Below are 22087 nucleotides of genomic sequence, written 5' to 3'. Positions count from 1 at the left end.
GTGGTCAGTTTCCTTTCAAGTACTCTGATTTACAGTTTTCCTGTTTGCCCACATAAACTAAAAATGCTTTCTGCCGCTGACTCGATGAATACAGCAGTTACTGGGCTACAACTAGTTTTAGTTTCCATATTTCAAACAGTAAAAAATATAGCAGTTGTTATGAAATCCTTTTTTTTTTTTAATTTTTTTAATTTTCCACTATTCACAAACTTGGTTCCTGCCGCAGATATTTGCATGTTTTAAACCTGTAATCCTAAGAATACTGTGAAAACTACATGAGCCACTTCACCTCAACAAAACAGTCACTTCAAGGCGCTTTATACTGTAAGGTAAAAATCCTACAGTAATACAGAGAAAGGCCCAACAATCTGATGACTTCTCTGTGAGCAAGTACTTGTCGACAGCAGAAAGGAAAAACTGCCTTTTAACAGGAAGAAACCACTGACAGAACCAGGCTCACTGCCATAACTGTTTGGGGGTGCAAATGCAAAGCAGTGTAAAAACACACAGACAATCAAACAAGGTGAATGAAGAAGAGACATTCAGCCTGATCCAACCCTAACTATAAGCAGTATCAAAATGGAAAGTTTTACCACAAGTAACCCAGCTGTCTGAGAGCAAAGTGCTCCATTGGGGTGAGCTTATCTTAAAAACCTCATTGTGGTACTATGAGATCTTTAAGATAAGATGAGACCTGGATATTTAAGAGTGTGTATGTGGTATATTCAATTGATCCAAAAATACAAAATGAAGCCAGAAATGCTTTTTGATGCCATGCCATTTGTAAAGCGAGGCTGTTCAGCTCTCACATGCACATAGAATATATAGCACCGCTTCCAGCTTCAAAGCAGCATAAGTTAAACCTCCCCATCCATAAGCAATGCATCTCAGTGTCAACTTTCTACCAGCCACCAGAGTTTTTTATGTAGCCTAACAAGTGAAATATATACATCTTCTACCATTTATAATGTTGATTACAAATGCTGGATGTGATCACTTTGCAAATGTGTGAGAACTCCAAGAAATTGCTTCTACTCAGAGGAGAGAACAACACACTCTCTCACTCTACTCGCTGACTTGCTCCGGGCCACACAGGTGTGACTAAGTCTTAGAGATTGAGAGTTGAGCTGGGTTAGCCAGTGAATAGTGGGTAACTAGAGCAAAGTGCACGGCTTGCAGATAGCGGCATCCTTGGAGAAAATGGCTTGGCAAGAGTGTTAGCTTTCAATCGATAATGCTCTGAAGAAGTTTGATAGGTCTTTGGAACGGCTGACTTTTCAGCACAGCTTCTGTGTTTTGGAAAACCTAAGAGGTCCTCTGGGCTCCTGTAATCTGCCTCTGTTTCCTTCTTTTCTCAATTTTTGTCTTTTTTCCTCTCTGTTAGTATCTGACTCTCTATCAGCCTGGAAGCTATCCCCTGTGATGATGTTGGCCCTTCTTCTTACTGTAACGTGGGTGTTGTTATTATTCAACTCCATCCCTGGTTTAATACTGTAAGAGTAAAATCAAATAAGCTAGCGTTTGTTTGTCTTTGTCTTTTAGTTCATGCAATGTGTCTTGTAACACTTACAATTAAAATACACAAGGTAATAAATACCAGTGAATTAAAAACAAAATAATACCCTATTGTGGGAATCCAGGTTTTGATGACCGCTATGTTTCCTCAAGACATGCCAAGGTGACAGGCTGCTGTGCCATATGAGAGGTGGAAAACACCAATACATTCTTAGGGATCTGCTTTGTCAAAACAAGTCCGAGCGTTTCTGGCGCTAATACCATCTGTGACACACATGCACACTTCCTGTCTCCCACACTCTACAGCTTGTTGTACACCGGGGGCCATGTCAAACCACATAGTTATTCCAGGGACTCGCTGGGGAGTGGGAGGCACGTGTCACCGTATATTCCAGTCCCGGAACACCCAGGCCAAATGGTGTGACACACCAGCTTGGAACGTAGGGAAAACACTGATGACTCCTGGACTGCTCCATTTGGAAATGGTAGAGAGACAGACTTGGAAACCTGGTAAGTGCTAAACCCCCACAATTAGCACCATTGCAAGGAAGAGTGGCTGTGATCCCAAAGCAGTCAAGTCTGGGCTTATTTAATATCCAGACCATGATCTGAGAGGCTGCAGCTTTGGACACCTTCAGTTTCTGCTGAAACCAATCCCAGAATGTCTTAAAATACAGATAGTGTTCAAAATCACGACAGTTCAGATTTTACACTCGGCATGAAAATACACACACTGTTGATGTGGTTTCAGTTAATATCATCTCAAATCAGTTGTTATTCTAATTAAAAAAAACAAATACCTGCTGGAAACGTGCAACTTCTTTTTTTGTGCAGTAGAAGATGTTTTGCTGGGGGACAGCAAAAGCAGCAAAAACAAACTGCATCATTGTTGCACTATTATTGCATTATGTCTTTAAACAGAGTTCATAAATTGGGGCAACAACATATTTAAGGCATATTCAAGTCAAAATAGTAAGGAATGAGAATTTTATATTTCAGCTCACTGATTCACAACTAAATAGAAGCATATGGGACAGAAATGCAGGAAAAAACAGTAGACTGTGCATTTTCTTGGAGAAGCATACAGTCCGACAAACTAAATAAAAAGTCTGTACTGCATCTCAGCAGTTAGTCAGCAAGTCTCACTGAAGCTATTTGGATGGATGGCTGGACTGAAACAGCTGGACTAAGATGGAGGAAGGGATGGATGGCCTGCGACTCAGCTCTCCCTCTCCACACACCCTGCCCTTCTCTCTTCTCCGCCTCTTTTCCTCTTACCATCATTCTGACACATTTAGCCTTCACATCTTTGCTTTTCTCCTTCAGAATAGGAAAGTGGCAGCCAAAGTGGCAGATTGGCACAAACGTGACACAGGTCTCATTTGCTTTTGACAAATAGGAAAATGGGGAGAAAAAATCTGCATCAGCAACAGAGAAGTTACTAAAACGGAAATTTGAAAGAGTGCATATTGTGCAAAGAAAAATTAGCACCTTGGCTATCAGTGAGATCGTTTTTTTACTACTAAAAACAAATATTCAAGAAACACAGTGCTTGAAAGCCTGATACATTACAACTATACAAATACAATAAAGCTAAATGTGATTGAACTCGATGCCTGTTTTATGTCTGTTTTTACTTTGAATCTCAAAATTGTGCCAGCAGTCATTGCTCAATGGTGCTTCTGTATTCCTGGCTCATTACAACTGAGAGAATAGTGTTGGGTAATTGTTTGACCCTGTCTGCTCAACCTGTGCCCTTGGCTCCTGAGAGCGCTCGACATGAGAGTTCTGTGGGATAAATGGTGGCTATTCCCACATTCTGCCCTGTGGCCGCCTGCGAAAAGAGTGCCATCGTATCAGTGACAAGAGAAGCCTGATGAAGGTACGCTGGCTGCACAAACCCAAAGCAAGCCCCGGCAACAGCAGAACCACCTCTCTAAAAAGACCCATTGTGCCCTGCCAAAGCCTTTCCCTCTCTGCAGTGAAGTGGCCATTGTGGCTTGCAGAATAGTCACTCCTTTCCATTGCCTGGTGGGAAAAGTGCTGTCGTGCTGGGGTTGAGTGTGGCCGTGGTTGCAGGAGTAGACAGTATCTCAATATCATGACCCCCATCAGCCCCCGAGTGCCCCCTGTCGCTCAGTTCATTCATCCTGCACGTAGGAACAATCCAGACTTAATTTCAGATGGTGAATAAAACATAAGGAACAGCTGAACGCTGGGACTGGAAAATAGTTACACTTCAGAACGGGGCTAGAGCTGGACTTGTAGGCTAAGGAGCTTTTTGCACGAATAACTCAGGTTCGAATATCTCCTATTGATTTGGCTGCAGGGATGGCTCCATGAAAATATGTTCATTTATGACAGTGCGGACAAAAGCTTTATGGATTTCTAGAAGAGGAATAAACTGTGGGGGAGAACAACAATTCTCTTAAGGGCACTTGACTGAGAGCAGTACTTACAGTTATTCAAGTTGGTCTGTTGAGATTCACGAAAGAAGGTGGGAGGAGGTGTACAGAAAAGAAAGAAAAACATGCACAGAGACAAGCTCTGTTAAAAACGTGGTCTGAGGAAACCTGGCTCGTTGGAACTCAGCGGCCAACTCATGAATGAATGGAAATATAGATCTGTGTTTGGGTCGGTGCAGACGCATTCATATTGATAAGTGATGACTGAACTCTCCACATCTTTAAAAATGGTTAAAGAAAATAGCCTCATACTGTGCTTTGATGTCTAAATTGTGTGTAAGTGGTTAATGTTAAAGTCCAGCACAGTAAATGCTATTGTGTGCTTCGATATGCAAGTGTTATGCAAACAAACTGCATGATTATAGAGAACTAGCAATAGTGTGGATGACTGATATCCCACAGCATAAGGATTAGTTACTTACACCCACTGCTCAATTATGAGCATAAAACTCTTATGTGGGGTTTTTTGTGTCCCATATCCCTGTTACGCAACCTGCTCCACTTTGAAATAGGATCCTTTCACGGCTAGCTTCATGTTAGCATACCCTGGAATAGATGGGTATAGCTGAAACATGGAGGCAGCCTTGCTGTTTAGATATAAGGCTCAGAACTGTTCTATTGGTCTTACAGGTTCTGCAGCGCCAAAGACCTCCAATCATTGGCTGACTCTGAAAGGAAGGGCTAACTTTAGGTTGTTGATCATCAGTGAGGTTACATCAGCATGTTTTTCCCCACAACATGCCTTTCTAAATAAGGAAGCAGCCAAACCTGAGAAACAGCAGCTACCTTTGTGCTGCTCGAGTAATTTAGGTTAACTAGCTCGCCTGCAGGTGCTAAAGAGATGTGTCCCGCACCTGAAACATAAATTCTCAGGCCAAGAGTTCTTTTAGGTCTAGACTGGGCAGCACCTGGTGGAGACGACATTTGAGGCGAGTCCAAAGAAGAGACGGGAAGAGAAGTTTTATTTGTGTGTTACTGATACTTCACTATTCTCTTTAATAAATTCCAGCTAAACTGTAGCACCAAGGATCTTGGTTGAGGCTGCTAAAAGGCGAGCAATATGGTAATGCAAATATTTCACATCAAGCTCTCACTGGAGGCTACAAAGAACATCTTCATTAATTCATTGGAAGAGCCTGCTTTTAGGGGGTTACTCAGATATGAAAAAAGAGGTCTGGGATTACATTACTTTCAACAATTCGTGGGGGGGGGGGGGGGAGAGAAAACCATCATCCAAGATTCAAATGCACTTGCAAGCTCTGCTGAATGAATTCATGACCCAATCTTTGTGGAATACAGTAGGGTATATGGCACAGTTCCAGCTTTTTTCAACATAAAACTCCTTCTCATTTAGAAAGACCAAAGGCAACTTGTTAAAAACCACACAGAGCTTTGAACTCAAACGGCTCCATCACATGACAATTTTTTTTCTTCCTCTGCATCTGACAGCGCTCTGAGAGATGTATTAGCTTTGATATGCTCAATAATAAATGTCCTGCCAGGCTGACTAAGATTAGTCTCAATCTAGGCACGGATATCCTACCGGCAAGGCCACACAGGAGGCAAGGGCGTAAACTGATAGGATCGATAGGCCATACTGTATCCTCTCTCTTCAGTCTGTGTGCTGCTCCATCTCTTTCACTTGCAGATCCATTCATGCAATCACCGTGAGACAATGAAAGGTGCTTCACTCTGTCTTTGCCTCACAGGCTCTTCTTCTACAGACTTTATCAAAGGAGCTAACATTATAGGCAGAACACATAGCAACCATGCTTATCATGGTCCCCACAGCTAAAATGGAGGGCATGAGGGAGAGAGAAATCTTTCTTTTCATATTTCTGTTGCATTTCCTCCTTCTTTTCTAACAGAAGCGCAAGTTTCTACCTTGTTTCTAGCTCCCCTGTGCACCTCTATAGCATCTCTTTTGTCCTGCAGTGGGGGCGGATGGTGGACAAATGGACAGAAAGATGGATGAGAGCCACGCGGCAAGCAGCAGAATAGTGAGTTAATGAGGCAGATTGCTCTCTTTGTGGGATTACAGGCAGATTACCCATTCCGATTCTCTTCTCTTCCAATTTTACTCTCTTGGTCTCTTCGGTGGTAAACCTGAGAGGCCAGGAAGGGCAGAGGGGAGGAGTGGGGAAAGCACGAGTACCCGTGTTTAGTGGGAGGTGAGGTAGAAGACAGTTTCTCAGCTCTGTCTCGCTGTCAGAGGAAAGATGTCAGCTGCTCAAAACACTGACCTATGAGTATATAGAATTTCTGAGTGATGCCTCAGCCAGCTGCTTCAAGGGCTGGATCTGAGCTAAAATACACCCAACCTAAGGCTGAATCTCTCATTAATCACATTAAGTCTAGGTCCTTTATTAAATCTATTCCCTGATAATAGCTCTGCTGATCTTTGTCTACAGATTTCTCCTACATAGAGTAGAGTCTTCTCAATAAATCACATTATACTTTTGCAAAGGTTATTTTCCAGCATAAAAACAGGCTGATGGCTGTGTGTTGACCCAGAATGATGGCATTTGAGTTGAAAAGCTGGAGATTTGTATTCAGGAAAGTTGGTGGAAACCTCATGACAGAGGGATGAGCGAAAACAAAGAGAAGCACAGGACCTCAAATCCACTTTTTGCACTCACTGAATAACAAACAGTGAAAAGGTCTGGAAAAATTATTCAAATTGCAGAGGAATTTGCAATTATTATAAGTCATCTCAACCCACAAAAGCAATGTTAAGCACCCTTCATGAAGTGCACTGAAAGCTCTGAGAACAAAAGTGGAACTGTATACGGGCCCATTTTCTGTCGAAGGTGTCTGCTCAGTGTGTATTGTTATAAAATGGAGAAGCTATTTAGGTATTTCTAAAGCCATTGTCAAAGCTGGAGTCATTAGACTGTGTTGATGGTGTTTCTTTTTACCAAGTGGGATTTAACAAGAAACTGCCAGAGTACAAGTATTTCTGGGGAAAGACGTGTCCTGTCAGTGTTGATTGAATAACAATAATAATGACAAATGATGGAACAAAAAAAAAGATTTTGACCTGTGAGTTAAGTGCTGCTGGACTTCTGTAGTGTGGACTTGTGTCCCACATTTGTAAGCCCGCACATTTCTAGCTTGACAAAGTAACCAGGAAGTGAGTCATATCACCTTAGTGGATCTCTCCTGCAGGGCTTCATCTGCATTAAGAACATGGGTGGCTTCATAAGAAATATCACCTCATGTGTGGTCCCCCCTTCGAGGGTTTCATTTACTCCTTCAACTAATGAATCCAGTTCAGTGAGTAAGAGCTGGGACGCTTCTCTCTGTGTTCTTCCAACTTTGATAAACAGTGAGCATCTTCTTTGCCACTGATATTTCGCAAGGTCATAAAAAGGCAACATAATTTGCCCCCCAAAAAAGAAAAGGAAAATGAAATATGACTCGTTTTTTATTAGTAATCAAGATGCAAGCAATAAACATAACGGCGAGCTAATGCTCTCGTATTTATTAAAAGTTCACTGGGCTTCATTTTAAAAGCACCGAGCAGGTCAGCTTCCCGCTGGCGTTCACACAGACGTTCATCATGTGGCGTCTGCTTTCCTCTCTCTGGTCCTTCCCATCAGCGTCCGCGTCTGCCTCTGCGCCGCCGAACAAGACAGAGCTCAGTTCAGATATTGGCCAGTACAACTAACAACAACCCAGCCTTGAATCTGATAATCGGGGATTTTACCGATCTGTAGCACTTGTTAATTACTCTTTTGGCTCGGGGATTTTGTGCGGAGACACCGTTAAGCACCCCAGTGGGCGTTTGGCGACACGGTGGCGCAGGAGTCTCATACGGTCGCAGTACACTACTCGGCGCAATAGAGAGTCCAAAATACCCACGCACCTGCGTGCGTGCATTTCCAACTCGTTGTGCGGATCAGTTTTACTTGGAGAAACACTTCTGAGGTCGCTTTAGGGAGGAGAGTTACAGACCATAGGATTTCCGTCGTTTAACATATAAAAAAACCCGCATCTGTTCATTCAAGAGTATACCCTCGGGGGGCACAGTTGTCCGGGGCATCTTTTCCTTTTATCCTTGCATTTCTAATAATTTGAAGTAAAATGTTGCTGGATGAATAACCCCAGCGGGTAAAGCCAAAATCAGAAACCGACTACTCAGTGAGAGGACTCCCAGCAAAATTCGCTCTTTTTGGACTGAAGAAGTGCGTACAATTAATCAGGCTGTGTGCGTGTGTGTGTGTAACGAAATAGGCGAGAAGTATTATCCCACAGCGTACACTCGCTTTAATTCAACCATATATTCTGTTCTAAAGCCGAGCAGCTAATTTGAAACAAGACCTCGGGTTTAACGAAGGTCGGAACCTGTAAGAATAACCTCGCACGTTGCGTAAATACAGCCACAGCTTGCCGAGGCACAAAAACTGACTTTCCAATTAACCGTCACCTCGGTGAAATAGAAAGATTTCTGTTCCCTTTATTTTATTTTATTTTATTTTATTTTACTCAATTCCCACACTCTGACATTGCTGTCACGCGTGGTTTCAAACCACATATGTCCATCATTCCCCCCCGCACGCCAAATTCAGCGTGTCTGCTCCAAGAGCCGCAGAAAACAAACAGCAGACCTCAAATCCACTCGCCTCCCAAATCTCCTCCAAATATTGACCCATTACGCATCATTTGCTGCTCGCTACATCTCAACAGCACAAAGCGAGGAGTGTTTTAGTGTAGCTTTTATTTTTTTCCTGACATCACCTGTCACCAATTGAAAAGCCTTTCCACAGAAGGACAAATCCTTATGGCCAAAAGAAAGAAGGTAAAAAAAGAGCGCACACGCACACACGGAGTGACACACAAGCACACAGAGCCATACAGTCACCAAAGCAAAGAAGGAAAAAAAAGTCCTTACTTGTATTTTGCGGCAATCCCTTCGATATTATTCTCCAGACTTGGGGAGGTTTGTAAATATCCCTGGGTATAGTCTGGACGTAGTTCAGGCTTCTACGCTTATTTTCTGTTCAATTTTTATCCAGAGCGTTGAACAGACCCGAACGCAGGTTTTCTTCCCCCCCTCTCTCCTTCAAGACAGATGTGAACGGTCCTGGCCGAGCCGCTCCACCTGCATCCCTGCTGTAAAGCTAGCCAGAAGGCAGGAAACTCCGCTTTAGATTCTTCTTTCCAAATTAAAACATCCACGCTGGTGTGTTCCGTTGTGACTTTTATTGTGGAGGTCCTGGCACCCTGTTTCTTGTGGTTGCTTTAAGGGCCATTTGACGCACCTCCACCTGCATCCACTGGAACAGAAGACAGCGGCATCAGCAGCAGTGGCAGCGGCACCGCACTGAAGAGGCCGCCCACGGAGACACGCCCCACTCCGCCTGGACAAGGCTACTTCACCCCGGGCGAAGGGGGCAGGTGTATTGTGCAGATACTTCTCTCCCTCAGGAGTTACCACACATAGAGAGTGAAGGATTTAGAAATCCATAGACACGGTTATCAAACAACAAAACATAACCCCCCTCCCCCAAAATGGGCCACAGATTTTATAGGTTGAGAACCATGGTCACAGGTTCATCCAGTAATGCAAAGATGAGAGCCAATAGACTGCCATAAGCTGTTTGTGAATGTAATATACATTACATTTGTCTGAGTCAAAATGGAGCAATAAAGCCCAGACTTATTTAAGATACAACAATAGAGTGCACTGCTGCTATTATTTTCTAATGACTGCTTGCAAACTGAAACATTTCTGCAGGCAATTATGTAAACAAAAGAGCCAGTCCACAAGCTCCTTTTGAACTTCATAATTAAAGGGAAAACAACATAAAAGGGATCTTTTTTCTTCTTCTGCAGATAGTTTGTTTATTTGAATCCACACAGAAAAATACCACATAATAATTTATGATATCCCAAATAGGTGAGTTAAAACAAAATACAGCGTATATATAAAGAGAATATCTAAATCTTGGATTACATAAGGGTGTGCTTTTTTGTTTATGATAAAAAAGAAAAAACTGAATGAATGTAAAAGTATTAACTTCATCTTACTTAAGTGATTTAAAAATAAAACAAAAACAAAAGCTGGTGTTTGCAAATCTACTGAGATCAACAGGACCCTGGTCAAAAAGCATCCCATTCTGCCTGTATATCTGTATTAGATTTACGTATTTATTGAGCTCATTTTTGCCAAGTTTCATATTTGAAGTATCATACTTTAATTCAGGACTTTGGCTTGTTTATTTCTTGGAGTATGGACACTCTGTAAGTCAGTTTGAAGGGAAAAAAGGTGCATATGCTCTGAGCATGGTCCAATCACAGTTTTTAAAAGCTATAACTCCTCACAGCAAAGGAACAAAATGAAAATTTCATGTTTTTCATAGTCACCATTGTTAATATTTTCCACAGTGTCGGATGTACAGACAGATGCATATATTACTGTAATGTAAAGTAATTCTAAATTAAATTATCTATTCCTCGGAGTTAGCTCTTATTATTACTTATTGCATTTTTGTTTAAATCTTTGATGCATTTTGTGTAAAGTCAGCATCTGCAGTACTGCAAATCCATTCAATGAATGCAGAATAAATGCAGTTTTCTGCTACAGTTAAGCACGGATTTACTGATGTCAATTGATGATCAGGTAGCCACTTTATTTGAACATGATAAAGCTGCAAAAAAGTTATGTTTTGTTGACCATGATTATATTTGGAATCAAAGAGAATACAGATATCAGGGCAGACTAGGATAACAGTTAAGGATAAGGAGGATGAGTGTCTATGTGGTATAAATATACCATTAATAGTAAACATCTTACTCTGTGTGAGTCTACTAAATGTTTCCGCTGTTAAGCTTTTACTGTGATAAATATGTCATTTTCAAATTCATAGTATATTTCAGCTGGTCAAACATCAGCTGCATTCAAAGGTTTTGTAATGTTGAGAGGCAGAGCTGTTTGCTCAAGTGGAACTTGAATAATTTGCTGAGATGATGTGAATATCCACTCCTTTATAGCTTCCTTTTGTGCACCAGCAGGGTTCAAATCTTTGTATTTTCTCAAGTCAACAGAGCACTGATTATTTTTAATCCTACCAGTTAGTTTAATTGCATTTAGTTTACATCCTAAGTGCAAATCAGCCCCCAATCAACAGCTTAAATTAAAACCAGTAGGGTTCTTAGCCATACTGGACTTAAAACCCACTGTTGTTGTTGTTGTTTTATTATTTTAGACCACATGCAGGATGAGCTTTAGATAGCCAGGCCACTCTTTTTCTGCTGTGCTGTTATGTATTACCTTAAAGGCTAGCCCATTGCCATTGCTCCTGACAAAACCTAAGTGTCACCTGCACAAGTGGGAGCATTTGATCTGGGCACAGATGAGGGTCATTTGAGTCAGGAAGACCACTGGAGGGTGAATGAACTGCATTTCTCTCTGCTCTTACTTTCTTTTTCATGTCCTTTGTTAATCATGTCAGACTCTGGGCTGACAAAGTTCCTCATTAGAAGCCTCCATTGCCTTCATGTGGTCCATTGCTCTGTCTTGCCTCAATGGAAGAACGGCTGTGTCTGCTCATCACATCCTACATCTTGTGAGCAAATTGTTGTAGAAGAAGTCTTCATTTCAGCCTGAGATACTCTTTCACAGGATATAGTTTTTCCTTGGCCAGAACACCGTGGTCTTTCATTTAAAACACATTGCTATGCTGTAGTTCAGTATTCACATATAAATATAATTTACTTATAGGATGGCTAATTGGCTAATTTATGTCCTCCCAAATGATCAATCAGAGCCCATTAGGAACACACATACACGACTTACATGTAAGTCAGTAATGTTTTTTTAAGTAGTAGCAGAGTAGTTCACTCTGTCCAATCAATCTAACCATCAGCATGTTCTGCCTTGAAGGTCTGTCAACAATAGAAAAACCAGGGTGTCGACAGAGAGAAATCACAGCCCTAGTCAATGAACCTGGAAGGGTGGGTATCAATCAGCAGTTTATTGAACAGCATGGCGTGAAAGAAGCCTTTCAAAAGAGTCACTCACTGTAATCTTGACCCAGAATGTTCATCAGCCAAGGGTTCCCACTTCTGATACTAAATTGTTATAAAGATCTGAAATAAACAGATCTACAAAAACAGGTTGTCTTTGTGAGATTTGAATTTGCCTTTGCAGAGGAGTCAAACAACAATACAGAGCACAATAGCAGTCTGTGTGGCTTTTGATAAGGAAAAATAACAAGCATAGAATAATTTATAGAAACATGTTATCTAACCACCATGGTCGTAGAATACAATCAGAACATTAAGTAAAAAAGATAGCCTGTACAGTTGATTATATCTTGTATTACAAGATTATATAAAGACAAAGCATCATCATTATTTTTGCCAGGCCTGTGGTGCTTTTTCACATTCTTCGTTCTGTATTTTTTGGTGAGTTGAACAAAGTTTTGTTGCAGATGTTAGTGACTGTTAAGTTCTGTATGGGCGATGTATGTTGAACGTGACTTGTGAGGCAACCACAAATGGTTGGGGACATGGAAATAAACATAAAATACAAAAAAATAATCCAAAGAATTTGTATTTGTAATAAATCTGGATAAAACACATTGAGATGTACATAATTTGTGTTTTTATGACGATGTAAAGCTTCATCCAGATTGTCCCACCTTTAAAGGAGCAGATAGGGTATAGAAATATGCATGCAGCATGTTGATTATAGTAAGATTACTAATCCAGTAATGGGTCAGCAGCCACTACATCCTGGAAACACAGTCTAACACAGGGCTAACACAGACAAAGATGGTCATTCCCACTATAATGAAATAGTATTTTGGTCAAACTGCTCACAAACCTTTTTTTGAGATGTAATTTGAGGTCACAAAGAGACCTGGTGAAGGGGCTTATCTTCCAAAAAGGCCAAAAAGCACAAAATTTATACATCCCATTGTTTGTTTGCAAAAATGCCCTTTCCCACAGCTCCAGAACGTCTTCTGATATATAAAAGTCTAAGCTATCATCAGAGAGTGTTTTTTATGAACAGTATATGACATTTGTCAAAGTCCTGTCTTTCACAAACTGCTGGTCTCTGCGGTCATTGTTAGATGTAACCATCAATCAAATCTGAGTCAGTGTTGTTTAGCCCAACGAGACTTTTCTATCACAAGCGCCATCTAAAAATAAATGAAAATATCTCACAGCAGACAGATGTCAGCTGAGTGTATAACACAGCAAATAGCATCAAATAACGACCAGCTTGTTATCATGATCTGATTTGAATCCAATAGAGATTTCATGCCTTTTAAATATCAGTATAACTCATTCCAGTCATATGTCTTCTAGCGCCTTGATTTAATATTCTCTACATATAAATCTGGCTGATTTGATAAGCTTTCACTCATGAGTAATTCATTTCATTGGAGGACCCAGTGAGGTTGTTGTTTTTTCCTCATTCTCTCCATTGAGCTAATTAAAACTAATTGAATTGAATTGATGGTACCAAGCCCCTGAATTGCAGTGCAACCATCTCGGTCCTGCTCATCCTTGAAATGAGACAAATCAAGTGTGCCGTGTAATCAGACATGAAAAAAAGTCAACACGCCAAAGAAGTTATCTCCCTTGTTTGTTGTTAGCACATTATCACATTTCCATCAAATTCACAAATAATAACTTGGCAGAGCTGGCGTGGAGGTTGCCGTTTGAACACAAGTAAATGTTTTTTAAATTTTTTTGGTTTATATTTTCCTGTTCTTAGTATACCCAAAATCCTCCCTTAGTTACGCTCTGATAGGTCTAGGGCGCTGGGTGAGTCTTTCTTCTTCAGTCTTTTCACTCACTATGTGTTTTTACACCTCTCTCCATTTAATTATTAGTTATTATTAGTCTCTGGTGGACATCTTTGCATCTTTGTCATGTCTTCCTCCCCTCAACCCAATCAGTTGCAGCAGATTGCTGTCCCTCCCTGAGCCTGACTCTGCTGGAGGTTTCTTCCCATTTAAAGGGAGTTTTTCCTTTCCACTGTCACCATATGATTGTTGGGTTTTTCTTTGTTTTCTGTTATTTATTATTGTAGGGTCTTTATTCTACAATATAAAGCACCTTGAGGCAACTGTTGTTGTGATTTTCTACTATATAAATACAATCATATCGAAATAAATACAGCTGCCTCATTAAACTGAACATAAAAAAGGGTACAAGCACCAGCTTATATTCTTTGATAATACATTCGAAGAAAGTTGAACTCAGTTACAGCTCAGTTCAGCAACAAACACTTAGAAGTTTGACCTGGTGCATATGTGTGGTGTCAGCAGGTTAGAACTTTAAATTATTACTTCAATAAATGAGCTCCTACAGGATACAGTAATAGTAAACAGGGCAGGACTCATTAAAGGAATGTTTACCGATCAATGTGTACTTACTGTAAATTGAAAGTGCTGTTGTTGTGGTGAGAAACCTAAAAGTTTCTAAAAGATCATTAACTAAGAAGTGAAGACCAGTGCTGAGACACAGCGCTGGTCTAAAAAATGAATCTGTCTCCATTGTGTAAGAAGGATGTTGATTAATGGTCAACAAATGACAGAGAAACAGCAGAGAAGAGGTTTGCATGCTGAAATCGTTGAGAGTTTAATATTGCTGCAACAAATCTGTGCTGCTACCCTTTGAGATACATTTGCAGAATGACTTCCTGAAAAATGGTGCAGTATTTGTTGTTTTAGTAAAAAGAGCCTCTGGAGCAAATGAGAAAATTGTGTTTGATACCATTATAGGGCCATACGTCCACATACATAGTTGTTTGGTCAACAAAATGTCACATATTGATTGTTTATTTTCTTTTAGGGTTATAAATCTCTAAACTTGGCAGAGTTATGCCAGTGATACTTCAGCAACATTTGCCAGATTGTTTCTGTAACCTAAGCAAATTCACTCACGCCAATCCCAATGTAAGATAAGCAAATTATTTTGATTTGACTCTCTAGTTTTTTTGTTTGTCTTTTTGTGATAAAATTGGGTGATATTGAAAAAGCTGAAGAAAATAGAAGGATAGACAGATTATACAAAGGAGCATTTTTTTATATAATTAGTAATAATAATGTATTATAAACAAACAGACAAAAAGTAAGGAAATTTCTATTTTTTTATTATTTCTTTCTTATAACAATGTCTCTTAGCAACCTTATAAATCCTCTTTATTTTCCTATAAATGGTGCCACTGAAATTGTATTTTTGGCTTGAACCATAGAATTGAGTATGTGAGTTGTGCTCATGACAAACTTGCCAAATCTTTCCAAATCAGCAAATGTGGTTGTGTTGGTCACTCTGGTATAAATGACATGTCCACGCTAATCCCACAAGTGTTCATTGGGTTTAAAGTCAGGACTTTAGGTAGACTATTCCATCCTCTCCATTCCCGGCTAAACCTCGCACTGTGAGGATGAGCATTATCATCTTGGAGGATGAAGTTCTGACCCAGACTGTGGAGATATGGGATTGCCACTGGTTGAAGAATCTCACCTCAATATCTCTCTGCATTAAGATCGCATCCAATCATTACTTGTTTGTTCAGTGAGGTAGATGTCACCCCACCATCACACTACCTTCACCAAAAGTTCTTACCCTTTCAATGCACCACTCAGCATAATGTTCTCAGCATCTTCTCCACACTTTGACCCTATGGTCCAACTACCGCAGAAGGTTCAGGTTCCAGTGCATATGTTGTCGACACCAACGCAAACAGGCCTGATGGTAAAGGGTAGTGATGGCAGGCCTACAAGCACCCCTATGAGCCCAGAGACTGGTTATGTGCAGTCTGTTCCAGATTGGCAGTCGCCCATATCATCCTTCAAACCTCAACTGCAAATCTGCAGAAGACTCTGTATGATTCTTAAATTTAGAGATGGTATTTGGGCTCTTTCCAAATGTTACTGCAACTCGGTTTTGAGGAACATCAATTTGAAGTTGCCCTATGGCATGGACTATATTCAGATCAGTAAAGCATGGCATGCGCCCAGCTCACAGGTGCTGCTGATCAGGCACCTGATTGTCAGTACCTGTAGTAACAGAAGCTCAAAACAACAACAACGAGAGCAACAACAGCAGGATGAGCAGTTTGGAACTGGCAGAGAGGATCTGGCAAGATTTTCATGGGCGCAACCCACATACACTGCTGTTCAACCCACAAATGTGTTTTCCTTTCAAATGTGACACAGTTTTTCCAACAGTATAAAATTAATTGCCAAGAATCATTGGTACAAAAAATAAATAATCAGCCAAGCACAAATTTTGTTACGTTTGTTGATAAGTTTATTAAATCGTACTTTATGAAAGACAAAAGCATATTAGCCTCAAGGAAATTAGACGGAAGATTGCAGTTAAAAAAGACTGCTTTTGGCACATGCATGGCAATTCTCCTGACTGGGAACTGACTCATTATCAGTTTCATTACTTCAACTGATGCAACAAAGTAGACAGTAGCAGTAAAAGAAAAGGTATTTCTGGAAATTTTATTTCAGACTGAAAAAAGCACTTTAACTGAACAATAACTGAACATGTAAGCAAACGTTGATAGAGCTGTCCGATGTGTCTGAAGCAGAAGCATGAGATAGTACCTTTGATGGAAAAAGTCGAGACACATCAATTATCTTAAAAAAATTTTCAAAGCAGCACTTCATTCATCTGGCCACAGTAGCAAACCACTCTTCAGATATAAATCTGTAGTGTTGAAGGGCGTTGTGGGAGAACTGTGTGATCAGCATTTATGATGAGGCAAAAAGCAAGCATGCTCTCTCCAAAGGCCTAGTTATGATTAGATGATCAGGCACAATGGCTCCAAACATATTTACCCTACAGAGCCCTTTGGACATGCTATGTGTGTGTGCATGTGTGTAACGCAAGAGTGACAACATCAGCACATTTGCAGATAAACGCTTTTACAGAAGACAGAGAACAGAACACAGATATACAGCCGAAACAGTCTGCTGGAGATTTGTATCTGTTTCTATAAATTGTGTGTTTGCATGTGAAATGTGCGTCGTATTTTTATGTTCTTTTTCATTTTGTTTTGTTTTTTACAGTGTAGAGAAAGGGAAAAAAAGCCATATTGCTGTAAAGATTACAATCTGGACTGAGACCTAAATATATTTATCTCTGCGTGGTGTATTTATGAGCCTCTCCAGACTCTGAGTGTCTTCTCACCGCAGCGTGTGCACAGATGCACATCAGGGGGTGCTATTTTCCACGGGGCCCCTCCACTGATTGCTGTTGCTGCATCGAGCACAGACAGCAGTGGTCTGTGTTTGAGCAAGGTGGGGTGGGGGCAGCGTGGCTATTGCTATCATAATGCCCGGCCACTGAAGGGGGATGCACTGTACACAAAGTGTGTTGGTTGGCAATTATTCCTTCTCTCTCTTCTTCTTTTTTTTATCCCCATGAGGTGGAGACTGCCAGCCACTGGTGAACAATGCTGCTTTTGTGATGGACTATCAAGACTGAGAAAATCAGAGCCGAGCTTCCCTCTGTCAGGCAGCATGTGTACCTGTGCTGGTATTCGTGTGTGTGTGTGTGTGTGTGTGTGTGTGTGTGTGTGTGTGTGTGTCTGTGTGCGTGTGGGTTTGGGTTTGTCTGGCTCTATTTAATTTAGAGCCTTACATCTTCAAGGTTACACCATAATGTTGCTTCTGAGGGTTACAAAATTTCAAGACACAAGATATTTTTGCAAAATATCACGGAGTATCTGGTAGAAAGCACCTGCATTTTACATGCAGGCTGAACACGTTTACACTTGGTGTGTATGTGGATTCTAGAACAAGAAAGAAATGAAAGAAAATGCATATAAATAAACAAACATCATCAATAACAATACAACTGGTTACACAGTACCAAAAACTTGATTTATAAGCTATCAGTCCAGCTTCAGCTGACTGTAATTATCTGAAAGAACAGAGAGAAACGTTATTTGAAATTCTCATACAAAGTGAAAAGACAGCAAATATTCATATTCATGCTTTTTTTTTTTTTTTTTAATTTCTGTCATACATGCTTTATCCAGTGGCAGATATTGAAAATTTCAGTATTTTAACGTTTTAAACAATGTGTTCAGCATTTTTGCTATTAATCCTTGTCAGCCAAAACCAAAAGCAGTTTTTTTCTTAATCTTGGCCCTAATATGGTCTCCTCAAACACACAACTCTGACTGGAAGCACAGAAGCCCAAATCACCTGCTCAGCAAATCATAACACCGGTGTACCACAAGGCTGTGTGATGAGCCCCTTCCTCTACTCCCTCTTCACCCACGACTGCAGACCTGCTGATGGTTCCAACACCATCATTAAGTTTGCAGATGACACCACGGTGATTGGCCTCATCAGTGACAACGATGAGGCCGCCTACAGGGAGGAGGTGGATCGTCTGGCTGAGTGGTGCGACACAAACAACCTGCTGCTTAACACCGAGAAGACCAAGGAGCTCATCGTGGACTACAGGAGGAATGCTGACCCACATCCACCCATCCACATTAAGGGGACGGCTGTGGAGCGTGTGAGTAGCTTCAAGTTCCTGGGAGTCCACATCTCCGAGGATCTCACCTGGACGACCAACTGCTCCAAGCTGGTCAAGAAGGCTCACCAGCACCTCTTCTTCTTGAGGACTCTGAGGAAGAACCACCTGTCCTCAGACATCCTGGTGAACTTCTATCGTTGCACCATCGAGAGCATCCTGACCAACTGTATAACAGTCTGGCACGGGAACTGCTCTGCCTTGGACCGGAAGGCGTTGCAGAGGGTCGTGAAAACTGCCCAGCGCATCGCCGGAGCACCACTTCCTGCCATAAAAGACATCTACAGGAAGCGGTGTCTGAAAAGGGCTGGGAAAATCATCAGAGACCCCAGTCACCCATCACATGGACTCTTCACCCTCCTGCCCTCTGGGAGGCGCTACAGGAGCCTCTGGACTAAGACCACCAGGTACCGGAACAGCTTCTTCCCCACAGCTGTTAGACTCCTGAACTCTGCCTCCTGACATCTGACCCACGTTAACACATGGACTGAACATACACACACCCACAATGGACAACTGTACCCTCAAACACACAATAATAACATGGACTGAACCACCACTCACAACCACTAGCACTTTATATAGATACTGTAGAAATTATCCACATATCTAATTTATCTTAACTGCACTACTGTATAGCTCTGTAAATAATCATTCTGTACATACGATAATTTTTAACCCTACAACTGTTTACAACTTGCATAGTTCCCATTTCTGTATAACTGTATATCTCAGATTTCTGTAAAGTTATTTATTTCATATTCTGTATAGTTTTTCATATTTATATCCTGTTCATAGCCTGTACATAGCTTGTACTCACTACAGCCTGTACATACCTATAGTTATAGAATATTCACAACATACTTCATACCGTGTACATTATAACATACCATAATAGACCCATTTCTGTAATATACTTACATATCTATATTATTGCTAATATATATTGTAATATATCTATATCACTAAAGCACTTCTGGATGGATGCAAACTGCATTTCGTTGCCCTGTACCTGTGCATGTGCAATGACAATAAAGTTGAATTCTATTCTATTCTATTCTATAAGAAATTTGGCTCAAATGAAGGGAGAGTGGAGGTTAAAGGACTTGTTCAATTCAATTCAATTCAATTTCACTTTATTTATATAGTGCCAAGTCACAAAAACAGTGGCCTCAAAGAACTTTATATTGGATAGATAGATAGATAGATAGATAGATAGATAGATAGATAGATAGATAGATAGATAGATAGATAGATAGATACCAATACCAACATTGAACATCTTAACACAAGCATCAAATGTTTGTGGAGAAACTGAAACAAGAGAAAGGACATAAGCCTGTTCACAGCATACTTTGTAACCATATTGTCTAATGTGACTGATGGGGGCTGCACTTTCTGAATCTATGTCAGCTGCAGTCCTCCGTAGCAGATATCCTGAAGGGTTAATTTTAGAACATTTTCTGCTAAGATCAAAACTTCTCAAATAAATATTGTTTGGTAAATTTCCACATTTCCTGAGATTTTTTTTCCCCAACGATTAGTTAAATTCTTTCATCTCTTTGCATAAATACAGGTGTAACATCTATTACAGTCACACTAACTCCCCACCCTATTCAGCAGGAGTTCTTAGTGTCAGGAAATTAAAGATTGTTGGATTGTATGATCCAGCAATAAGCAGTCAGCTTGTAGCAAGTAATTATTTGCCCCTGACTCTGCTGTGCCATGCTTTATGTTGATTGCTACTAGGTATAGATTGGAGTGAGGCCTAACCTCATACTCAGACAGTGAATGTAGAGCTTATACGTAGCAGATAAATGACACATGGGCCTGTAAAGGATAGGAAAGCAGACTTGCATGCATGAGTCTGGTTTTAAAGAGAAACTGAGATGGCCTCCTTTGTCCCTGATTGCAAGTCATTCCTTCAATCTCTCGGTCAATCTTTTTCTCCCCGTCTCACTTTCTTTCTTTTTTTTTCTCCGGGCCATCTCTCACTTAATCTCCCATTCTTTCTCTCTCCACCTTCAATTCAGTTTAATTTGCTTGGTTGGCATGGGAAGTATGCATTTATGTCAGCCAGGCATCTGCAGGGATAAATGATGGCGCAATAACCATAGGGAAACAATGCTCTCAAACAGGAGGGAGTAGGTATCGCTATTGAACCATTAAATAAGGGAAGGCTCAATGCTCCGTGTGACTTTCTAGGACAGAAATGAGTGTCTTTTTTCCTCCAAATGACTCTTCTATCTGCAGCAGGGCTGGCCTAAATCAAAGTGATGAAGTAACTTCTAATTTGTGCAGTTTTGCCGCCGTATCCTATGAAAACCCATTTATAGTGGAGGATGAGTGTTAAACAGTGTGGATTTACTGAATGCATGAGTGCCACTGATGGATGGAGTGTGGCTCCATTTTGACTTAGAATAGGGATGCATGGATGGGTTTTGGATGTTTCATGGAAAGTGTTGTTAAGAAAAAAATATAATATAAATATAAGATATATATACATATACATACACACACACATATAAATGTATGCAGATAGATAGATAGATAGATAGATTTTTTTCATGTTTTATGATAGTTCAGGAGACTGCTGTAACGCACAGATTCAAAACCTTCCCCATGTGCTTCATAGGGTTAATAATTTCTAAGAAGGCCACAGCATATGATTTACATTATTTTCATATTCAAATCAAAACATTTCTTAAACCCCTAATGCCCTAAAGTCTGTTTTCCATGATTCACACTTGAATTTTTAGGAAAAAAAGTTCTGATGTAGAAGCATATTAGTGTTATTTTTATGACCTCTGTTTATTATATCATCATGATGAGCAGAAATGAATCGGGTCTTATTTACTAAAACTTGAAGTATAAAGTGAATGATGATGAAAACATCTTGAAAGTATAAGATAATTATATTTACGGTATTTTCTACTGCCTCTGAGTTTACTTCCCATGTCCACGTGTCTGTCTGGTCTCTCTGTGTCCATGAATACATCTGTACTCCTGTCCCTGTCTTTTCTCCCTTCCTGTTTCCATGTTTTTATCTCTGTGTTTTGTCCTTTTGTCTCCATGTCTGTTTATCCCCAGTCATGTGTCTTAGTTTGAGTCTCAGTGGGTGTTACTTCTTGTTTTACAGTCTCCTGACTCGCCGGTGAGATGTTTAGTTATGATTCTCTTCAGCTGTGTTCCCCATTGTGTATCAACTTACCTTAATCAACCTCTTGTGTATATGCTGTATGCAACGTCTTCTGGGTATTGTTCTTTTCTCCTGCTTTGTGGGGTCACGTGTCTGTTAGGTCAGCTCAGTTAGTAATTAGTTTGTATGTTTCTATGTTCTAATTTAGTTTTGCTTTTTTTTTCTTTTCTTTTTGCCAGTATTTAAATAAAGCTGAAATTTTGAGGTATGTCAGTCTGCTAAGCCCCGCATCAGGGTTCAGACCCTGTTTGCCACACACCTTTAATTTAATCACGTCTGTGGCTTTTCTTATAAACCTGAGCAGGTCCTGCATATTCATCCCTCCTGTACGCTGTGTATGTGAGATCTATTACAATTAGGTGATACTGCACTTATTCTG

General features: G+C 40.5%; 1 protein-coding gene across 7 annotated transcripts in view; it reads right to left on the bottom strand.

The window, feature by feature from the left end:
- The window catches only part of nrxn2b (neurexin 2b), a 687330-nt gene extending 678208 nt beyond the window's left edge, over window positions 1–9122 (bottom strand). For 5 of the 7 annotated variants that reach the window (XM_084924600.1, XM_084924602.1, XM_084924601.1 and 2 more), the window contains exon 1: window positions 8875–9120. The gene's annotated coding sequence lies outside the window, so the exon portion shown is untranslated. Of the gene's footprint in view, window positions 1–8874 lie in introns of all 7 variants that reach the window. The other 2 variants (XM_084924606.1, XM_084924605.1) reach the window with 2 other exon arrangements.
- Window positions 9123–22087: the final 12965 nt, after the last annotated feature.

Source organism: Perissodus microlepis, chromosome 3, assembly GCF_051167445.1.
Source record: "Perissodus microlepis isolate ML-2025 ecotype Zambia chromosome 3, ASM5116744v1, whole genome shotgun sequence".
NCBI classification, from domain to species: domain Eukaryota; kingdom Metazoa; phylum Chordata; class Actinopteri; order Cichliformes; family Cichlidae; genus Perissodus; species Perissodus microlepis.
Note: the sequence above shows the minus strand (reverse complement) of the source record. Positions and strands in the feature narration are given on the sequence as shown.